At 30.6% G+C, this 8,287-nt stretch overlaps 1 long non-coding RNA gene across 1 annotated transcript; it reads right to left on the bottom strand.

Moving 5' to 3' along the window:
- Positions 1-1,340: 1,340 nt before the first annotated feature.
- Positions 1,341-7,910, bottom strand: LOC111706012 (uncharacterized). The gene is made up of 3 exons (XR_002766125.1): positions 7,799-7,910; positions 3,236-3,295; positions 1,341-1,456 (listed from the first exon to the last, which is right to left on the bottom strand). It is a non-coding gene; the product is annotated as an uncharacterized LOC111706012 (long non-coding RNA).
- Between the last annotated feature and the right edge of the window lie 377 nt (positions 7,911-8,287).

Here is an 8,287-nt window from a genome sequence, read left to right as displayed (position 1 = left end):
TTTGTTAAGATTGAATCACAGAATCACAGAATATTTGCAAAATTGTAATTAAAAAATTCGTAATTTTCAGTTTTGGTTTTTTTTTATGAGAATTTCATTAAATCCTCCAGTTCAAAAAAACTAACAAATAATGCTACTTAAAATATTAAAGATATAAACTACAGTGAGACCCTTAAAACTGTGGAATATTAAGACGACAGGAATTATCTGCATATGTAATGAATTGTTATAAAGCAAATGGTTTTACAAAAACCTTAAAAATCAGTTGTTATGTGAAATGGGTCTGTGCACACTGCACAATTAGTCTAAAAGTTGTCTTCCTGTTCCAAAAAATTTTTAAATATTGATGAAATAATGTATCACTGATTCCACAGAAAGGACTAAATATGTGTACTAATTTGTTTAAACCTTTCAGAGTACGTACAATATATTGCTTGATACACGAACAAGAGTTTAAATGAGCATGTATCAAGATCAAAAAAAACATATACAAAAGTGTATGACCTGTAAGTAAATTATACCATTTGTCTTATCTGTGTAATTTCTACAGCTAATAAAAAAATATTTGATAAATATAAAAAATTACTGATTTCATACAGGGTGTCCCTATAAATATGGGAATTCAGTGACGAATTCTGCTATGTTTACAATTTGTTTGTTTAAGTTTTGACCATGCATACGGTTGTCATTATTATTATATTTTTAATTGTCTAGAGGATGAAAATAGCAGTTTTTACTAGATAAAATAGGAATTATCTACAGATTCCCTAAACCAATTAAAGAATATTAACACATACCCGGCCGTATCTATATTTTATATGTATTTAGTGCTATATATACAGAAAACTCTGGAATTGGAAGTCGACTTTTAGACTAAAGTTATGACTTTAAATAGTCCAATGAACATGAGGCACAGCAATTGTGCAGTGTAAACAGGCCCATTCCACTTACTAATTAAACTTTTTGCTTTGTAACAACATCAAATGCACTTCTGTTTTGTCTTAATGTCGTCTTCCTATTCTGCAGTTGTCTGGTTATTACTGTGGCTTAATCTTTTTATTTAGTTCTCATTTTGTATTACTGAATATATTTTGAGTTTTTTTTTCATCGATGCAATGTATGCCCATGCCCGACTTCTAAACAAGGTTGACAAATATTAACCGAATATGCAAAAGACCAGTTACTATAGGTTTTATAAATTATTACCAAAATTGATGATAAAGCCATTTTAATAATATAATTGCTATGTTGAATGTTGATTTGTTGGATTAATTAAAAACTGTGAAGTGTCAATAAATGTTATGTAAATAGTAATGTTTTCCAGAACATAAATAGGAGAGTTAAAAACTATTGATGTTTATTACAAGATTCTTGAACATAGTATGTATAAATCTTCTTTTTCTAAACTGAATCCATACTAACTTGGCTTAATCGTTCTCCAGGTGTTAAGCTTTGCCTAAAAAAGATTAAGTTAGATCAAGTTAGATTTGAAAGTTTTTAAAGAGTTTGAATATTTTGAAAACAAAGCTAGATTTAGGGCTCAATAGTTATTCTTATTGGCAAGAGGGAATTTGTAGGAAAGCTGAAAAGGTGATAAGATGTAGTAATGTGTACATCGGAATTTTAAAAACATGTGCATACAACCTAGTATATACTATTATCTAGTAATATATTAAATAACGTTTATTGATTAAGGGAGCTGATATACCCACAGGAATAAAGAGCCGATGTGGAAAAAAATTAATGTTTCCTCTACTGTGAATGAAAGAAACAGTTTCACAGGATATAGCGCAAGAACTACATCAATATCAGAGACATGAAATAAATGAAAATTACCAATCTATAAACTCTTGAACAGGTAACGCATTTTGCAAGACAAAGACTGCTACAGTTGTGTTTAACAACCTTATTTCGTCTCAGATCCAGGTTTTGACTTTAATTCAGATTCTCTTAAATTGTCCAACTGATTCAATATATCACTAGCAAAAATACCAGGTGTTGCCTGGACTCATGAGGCTGTAATTATGTGGCTTTGTGTGCATTTGAACTATTTTTTTATGTACAATAAAAACTTTGTTTTGTACATTTACACAATTTTTGTGTACATTTGTATTTTTTTTGTTTGAATTTGAATTATTTCTTTGCGAATTTGAACTGTATTTTTGGTAATATTCCTCTAAATCTTATCTCAAACTTTAAACTGCTGCAAAGTTCAAAGAAAATAATTCCAATTTCAACTACAGGATATGATGCTCTGTTAGTAGTTCAAATTAACATATAGTTCAAACGATTAAAATTAAAAATGGCAGATATCTGGTTATATTTCAAATGTCTGGTCATTTTATGAATTTTTGCTTCGTTTTGAAGTTTTGACTTGTGCAAAAAGTTATATTTTAAACTTTTTCTTGCAAATCTAGTCATTGAGAGCATTGTATTGCTAGCAAATAAATTATTACAGAAATATTGAAACAAACAAATACAAGATAATACAGTCACGGCCCAAACTAAAACAGACGTGACAGGAGTGACAGAGCTTAAAAGAACTCATCAAAAGCACTGGAAGTTTAATTCTTCGAAAATAGCAATAACTTTGAAAGAAAAATGTTATTACTGAAATGTTGAATATCTGTTGGGAGATAAATGAGAGATGTATAGCCTTACTTTACTTCTGTATACCAGACTAAATCTATATTTAAACCTACTTTTAGTCATTGGATCTCAGTATTCTATAGCTCTTTAAAAAGCCTTTAACAAAAGGTGGCAGAAAGCACTGTTTTTTTGACAGACATCTTTAAAGGAAATTTGCACATGTTCAGATTTCCTTGAATACAAAAATAGTTTTTAACAATTTTGCAAATAATTTTGCATATCTGAATTCGCTGGGTTAAGGGCTTTTCAAAAATATATAGAGACACATCTTTTGATACCCAAATCAACATGTTTTGAAATTGAAAAATGTACCTTCCTAATGATTTATTTTTTTAATTTATTAATACTGAATGAGTTTTGATTTAAAAAAATATATTTTTCATGGATGATGCTTTTAATTTTGTACTTTCTATTTTTTTGCTGGTGCCAAATGTCAACATGTTGTTGGATATAAAAATGGCCATCAATCTGAAAATCTGATTTCAAATGAGGTGATAAATCTCCTTTTACCGTTTTCGGACACCCTTGTATGAACAATTCTTTATTAGTAAAAGCAGTTTTGACTTATATTTAAGTAAGAGTTTACCTGTATATATCTCTCTTACTCTGGTATAAATCACTACTGTCTGGTTGGGAACTAAATTTCCTAGTATTAAACAAGTTGGAAGATAAATATAATATTTTGTTTGCTTAATTTTTTGATCAAGTTAGCAAAGTTTCAGATAAGATTATATATAGTTTATTGTTAAAAATAAAAATACAAGTTATAATGTTACAGGCAAAAATATATTTTTACATTGTTTACTATATGTATGTATTATAGCAATTAGGTGGAGATTTGCTATTTGCTGTTTTTGGTATTATCCCCGCCTAATTATAAATATTAAAACGTTTACAATATGATGAATATCACTAGGTTGTAAAAATTTACAATAAGTCACGTCAGACCCTTAAGGATTACTAGCTAAATTTAGAGAGACCAAGGTGCAGTGTAACAAAATAATTGATTTTTCAGTTTTAACGTTTATAACAGAAAAAGATTACAAAAATGTACAAAAACCTACAAAGTTCTATATCCATTTTTTGCAAGAATAACAAGAAGGTTAATTGCACTTTGAGAACATTTCTAATAAACTTTTAAACGTGCCTAACAAGGCACTTCTTTTTAAATCAAGTGGCAGGTTATTCTATATCGTAAGAATTCCATGAGAGGGATGATATTATAATGAGCCTGTATTCAGAATGTTAATTTGATAGTTCAAAATTTCCGAATTTTTTAAAAATGTTGTTAAATAAGGAGGGTAGAAGGTTTTTCGTGTATTTTGACATAAATGTTGCTTGATTAAATTCAGTCAAATAATTTAGCTTAAGGATTTTATACGTAAAGAGTAGAGGATCGGTATGTAAAGCTATTTTTGCATTTTCAATAATTCTAACTGAACGTTTTTGGAGAAAGTTATTTTTTTTGATTTCAAGACTTTCATTTCTCCCCCCTCCCTAGGCTTCATGAAATTCCATATTCTACAAATGATTGAAATAATGAGTTATAAAGAGTATGCTTAATGTTACTTGGAAGTAGATTTCTTATATTTGATAATGCAATTGCAAACACTGCGCTAGATGGTTTGACTTTTACAGCTTTATGATGGTAATTCCAGGTTAGGCTTTCATCAAGATGTATTCCCACAAACTTTACATTTTTAAAACCACTACCTTTTCTATCTATTTCCTTAATTTCGATGAAAAGTTTAAGTGAGTCACCTACCAGAACTTTTGTTTTCTGAAAAGTATATACTTTGTTTTAGAGGCATTTAATAATAGTTTATTCGCTTTGAACCAGTCTGCAATTTTTGAAAGCTCTAAATTTGAAAAATCGTATATAATTTTTAGAGTTAGAAGAATATTGTAATGTTGTGTCATCAGCAAAAAGTATAGTGAACAGTTTAGATGCGTTTGGAAGGTCATTTATGAAAATTAAGAATAAAATTGGGCCTAATATTGACCCCCTGAGGAACTCCACAAAGTATATTTTCAAGAGAGGAATTTACACCTTTGATTGAAGTAAACTGCTTTCTTCCATTTAAATAATTTTCAAACCACCGATTGGATATCCGTCTAAACCCATAATGATCTAACTTTTTGAGTAGTAAATCTATATCATAGGTGTCAAAAACTTTAGTTGAATCAATGAAAATTCGTAAAGTATAATCAGATTCCGGTTTATTTAAGGCTTGGTAAATTATCTAGAAAGTGGATTAAAGGATGGGTAGTGTTATGCTTTGCCCTAAACCCATACTGGTGCTCATAGAAGTTTAAACTTATTTAGATATTTCATGTTTTGATTTCCCGCTACTTTTTCGAAAAGTTTAGAAAAAGATGAAAGTAAACTAATTGGTCTGCAATTTGTAAATTTATCAGATTATCCATTCTTGAAGACAGGAACAATTTTTACAGTTTTAAGGATGGTCAGAATATAACCAGTTTGTGGCTAAAAAAAGTTTTAAATTCTTCAAATTTACCTGGTAGACTTTGGATGTTTAAGGATAAAATACTAAATTTATTTGTTTCCAGACTTTTACGTTAATTGTTTAACTCAAGCTCTTCAAAGTATTGACAATTATGAGTATTGTTTTGAGAAATAGAATCTTAAAAAGTAAATTTTAGATCAAAAATACGATTTTTTTGTACATGCTTAGTAGACACATTATTCTGGATCATGATTTATTTGTGTTTTCTGTATGTTAGACATTGTGGCACCTTTCCTCCCTAGAGTGATAAACCCATGGAACAGTTTGCCGGACTATATAAAGGAGTCTAAATCTTTAAACATATTCAAGAACAGTTATGATGAGCATGTAAAAAAATGTCAAGAATACATTGTGAAAATCTAGTGCAAAATCACTTTTTAATTAGCAAAAATGGTATCTAAGCGAAACCATAACAATATAACAATTTAACATAACATATCAATCATGTTAGTCTAGTAAATTAATAGTAAAACATATAAATTATCCATATAGCGTTCATATAAAAAAATACCAAAGATGCTTCACATTATAAACTGCCAAACTGGCGAGAGCACTGTATTGAGCTGGCAATATTTATATCACAAAGTTTTAGTTTTAAACTTTCAGTGGTCGATACCAAGGCCTCTTTTTTAGTAATGTGCATATTCCTGAGATATGCCGGGTACTGGAAAAAGTACGGATGTATTTTATGGAGGAGGGATTTAATATGTAGAAACATGATAATTGATATCTTACTCAAAATTTATTTTTATGATGCTGTCACCTTCAAGTAAACTTGGTTATTTATATAGAAGAATGAATAAAAACTATACTTAAATGAGAAAATNGGGGGGGGTAATGGACTTCCACCCCCCTTAAACCGCCTATGATTGTTAATAAGAAAATTAAGTAATAAAAAAATAACCGATTTTATAATACAAATAACTCACTAACTCAATGTTAAAAAAAAAACACATATTTGGTATATCACTGTTACAAGTCACTATTTATTTAGCTTTGACATTTTTAACTAGATCTTTGTTTTCCATGATTCTCATGGTTTTACAGATTCCAAACTTCTCCTCAACAACAAAGCTGATGGGATCCTTGGTGCTATTTTCATTTACTGTGATTGATATTTTCCCGTTTCCATCAGAGAATATCTTCTTCAGTTTCCTTCTCTCTTCAGCGCTCTCAGTTCAAACAAAATGCTATTTTTCTTGCTTGTCATCATGTAGTTGGCATAGATGTTCTCTTCTTCCCTCCCTCCTTTCTTAATCTGGTTGGATAGTTTCTCCCAAACAGATCACTCTTCCCTATTCTATATTTTTATTAATATATTTTTGCTCTGCATTTGATGACAAGCAGAGATATATTAGTGGGGGAACTTTGATGTCATATTTGCGTCAAAGCAATTCACATGCATGATCTGTGACAGATTTCTTCTCTTTCAACAATTCTTCCCTATATTTGACAAAGCTGACCTTGAATATCCCTTCAGGACTGGTAATTATCAAATCACCTTCAAACTAAGGAGATCTGCTTGAGCCCTATTTTTCTCCTCCAAATCCTTAACTAGTCTCGTCCTGAGATAACAGGTTTTAACACTGCCTTCAGAATAGCATTGAGAACATCGTTGTTTTCCGACCAATCTAGCTTTAACTCACCATTTACGTTCACTTTAGACTTCTCCTCTAACACTTTTATCCTTTCTTCCTTCTATCCACTCAGAACTCTCACCACCCAATCCTTGGTTGATCACAGATTTTGATAAGTCTGTATTGATTTTAGTTTTATTGCTCATGTTGGTAACACTAGCTTTTGATGATTTATATACACAAGTATATGAGTGCTAGTGAGTTTACATTCAAGAATGTATTTGGTCCACCGTATATGAAATGCGGTCAGTCTGACCTGAACACTACACTGATAAGAAAATAAAAAAATAAAAGTGGGTCAGAAAACTACATTCATAAAATACACATGATGCATGAAACCTACCCAATAAAATTAATTCAACAATTAACATTGATATGAATATAAAAATATTAAAACTTGCTTTTTATTGATAAGGTTCTGGATTCATTCTCCAGAGAAATGGTATAAACAGAATCCATAAAATGTTTTAGTCTCGTTGAACATATAAAATAAAGGTTTATATTTGCCAGAATTCAGAGGTATAATGTATAGGGTAAAGTAACCCAGGTATATGAAGTCTTTAGATTCAACCCAGTATAGGAAAATTATATCATGATATTGACTGAATAAAAAGGGTTCAAACGAGGTTTTAAGTGTGAATCATTTTCAGAAGGATGTAAGGATGTCCGGTGATGGACCTTGTTACATTCAACCACAAAGATGAGTTTGAGGTGAATTCATTTACTTAAAATGCTAAATCTTGGAAGTTTTCTTTATGTTTCTTTGTTCCGAGTTAGGAATAAAACAGGGTTTTTACTGTTTACTGTAGAACCTTCCAAACTAAAAAAAGGATTTGAAGAAACCAGAAAAGCAAATTTTTGAAAATCATCCGTATCAGAATCACAACCATTTGTCTGGCAAATTTGGTAACGAGTTTGAAAGAAAGATTATCTACCTTAGGAAAAAGTAGAGCCAAAGAAAAATTCTGATAGATTATTTTTTACCTGTATGGAGGAAGAAGGCAGTAAGCTAAAATTGGAAGCAGTAATCCTAAACAAGCTTCAACAGCTCGGAGTACCGCTGAGTTTAAATAATCTTGAGCTCCAATTTCCCCCATACCTAAATTAAAGAAGTTTTTGAAGCCCAGAGGCTGACGATAAGGTTAAATCTGATTTTACTGGGGGGGGGGGGGGGGGGGGGGGTGAAATACCATTTTTTCACTCCTCCCCCCCCTCCTTGTCAGGGATCTCCGAAAATGATGATATCTCCCTCAGATATCGAGCTAGGTTGATGAACCAGTAAAGAAAAGATTTCAGATTTGAAAATATCAAAATATTTTTTTTTCAAATCCAATCACACAGCAATAAATGCAAAACTTCCATACAAGATTTATACAATATGCTTCTTTTTGTCAAAACTTTTTTTAAATCGAGAAACTTTATTGTGTAATGAGTCATTAATTTCGACCTTTTCTGGTCCAAGAAAAGGCCCCC

Source organism: Eurytemora carolleeae, unplaced genomic scaffold (genome assembly GCF_000591075.1).
Source record: "Eurytemora carolleeae unplaced genomic scaffold, Eaff_2.0 scaffold63, whole genome shotgun sequence".
In the NCBI taxonomy this organism is placed as follows: Eukaryota; Metazoa; Arthropoda; class Copepoda; order Calanoida; family Temoridae; genus Eurytemora; species Eurytemora carolleeae.
Note: the sequence above shows the minus strand (reverse complement) of the source record. Positions and strands in the feature narration are given on the sequence as shown.